The sequence below is a fragment of the Tachyglossus aculeatus genome, chromosome 1 (assembly GCF_015852505.1).
Source record: "Tachyglossus aculeatus isolate mTacAcu1 chromosome 1, mTacAcu1.pri, whole genome shotgun sequence".
Lineage (NCBI taxonomy): Eukaryota > Metazoa > Chordata > Mammalia > Monotremata > Tachyglossidae > Tachyglossus > Tachyglossus aculeatus.
This window is the reverse complement of record NC_052066.1, coordinates 14460799-14462495: the sequence shown is the minus strand read 5'-3', so window position 1 is coordinate 14462495 and position 1697 is coordinate 14460799. Positions and strand designations below refer to the sequence as shown.

General features: G+C 41.0%; 1 non-coding gene across 1 annotated transcript; it reads left to right on the top strand.

Moving 5' to 3' along the window:
- Positions 1 to 1023: 1023 nt before the first annotated feature.
- On the top strand, positions 1024 to 1096 carry TRNAK-CUU. Its single transcript has one exon. It is a non-coding gene; the product is annotated as a tRNA-Lys (tRNA).
- Positions 1097 to 1697: the final 601 nt, after the last annotated feature.

The following is a 1697-nucleotide window of genomic DNA, read 5'->3' as shown; positions in this document are numbered from 1 at the left end:
TGAACCCATTACCTCTGACTCCAAAACCCGTGCTTTTTCCATTGAGCCATGCTGCTTCTCCTAACTTTTAACTTTAACCATTTAAACTTTTTTGTATCTCCACGCTCCAACCAAGAGCTGAATACACTGCAGTGCTCATAGTAGGCAATAAATAAATGCTATTGATTAACTGACAAACTCCATCACCTGTGGACAAGTGAAATATTAAGAGTTCAATGGATTCCTAACTAAACTTTTAAAATATTTGCAGTGCAAAAGTTGCTTTTAACTGTTGGAACGTCCAGTGTCTGAAGAAGTAATGAACTGTTCAGATCAATATCTATTATAGAAATGAAGAAGGCAGTGATTGACAATCAAATCCAAAGCAGCCAGAGAGAAACTCAGATCTTGATTTATTTTTCATTTGCACTATTCCTTCACATTTCTAGTATATAGTTATGAAGTGAGGTGGTTTTCCTTTCTAAAATTTTCTGCCTATGTCTTATTTTCTTGGGGATACAGATTGGCCTGTGATTCTGAGGGCGGACTTAGATTAGTGGTATCTGTTTGGAGTTTCATAAATTCCTCATCCAGGATCACGGAGAGGGCACGGGACTGTCTCTATATGTTGCCAATTTGTACTTCCCAAGCGCTTAGTACAGTGCTCTGCACATAGTAAGCGTTCAATAAATACGATTGATGATGATGATCCCAGCTCTGCCTTTTATCGGCTGTGTGACCTTGGGCAAGTCACTTAACTTCTCTGTGCCTCAGTTACCTCACCTGTAAAATGGGGATTAAGACTGTGAGTACCACATGGGGCAACCTGATCACCTTGTATCCTTCCCAGTGTTTAGAACAGTGCTTTACACATAGTAACTGCTTACCAAATGCCAAAATTATTATTATTATAAAAATGAGTAATTAGAAAGGTCGCTGGTATCCTTTCATGTGACTTAAATATTATTCAGCACACAGTAAGCACTCAATAAGTGCCACTGATTGTCTGATTATATGTTGCTCATGCCTGCCTAGAGTCTACTTGCCTCCTTAGCTCAGTAGGCAGTGCGTCAGTCTCTTAATCTGAAGGTCCTGAGTTCGAGCCTCAGAGGGGGCATGTAGTTATTGGAGAAGCAGCGTGGCTCAGTGGAAAGAGCCCAGGCTTTGGAGTCAGAGGTCATGGATTAAAATCCCAGCTCCACCACTTGTCAGCTGTGTGACTTTGGGCAAGTCACTTCACTGGGCCTCAGTTACCTCGTCTGTAAAATGGGGATGAAGACTGTGAGCCCCCCTGTGGGACAACCTGATCACCTTGTAACCTCCCTAGCGCTTAGAACAGTGCCTTGCACATAGTAAGTGCTTAATAAATGCTATCATCATTATCATTATTCTCAAGCAGGTTTCAAGTTCAGATATAATTATTATTTTTTTTTTGCAGGGTATCTTTTCTGGGATTCTTTGTACTGGGTGTTGATGTCACCACTGGAGAAGATGCATGGAACCTCAAGGACATCAAGTCACTGTTTCTAGAATGTTTCCTGTGTCAGAATGTAGACTCTAAGGAAGACCGTAAGCTCCTGTGGACTGTAAGCTTGTTGTGGGCAGGCAAAATGTCTATCAACTCTGTCAGAGAAGCAGGATGGCATAGTGGATAGCACATGGGCCACATTTATTCTATTTATTTTATTTTGTTAAAATGTTTTGTTTTGTTGTCTGTC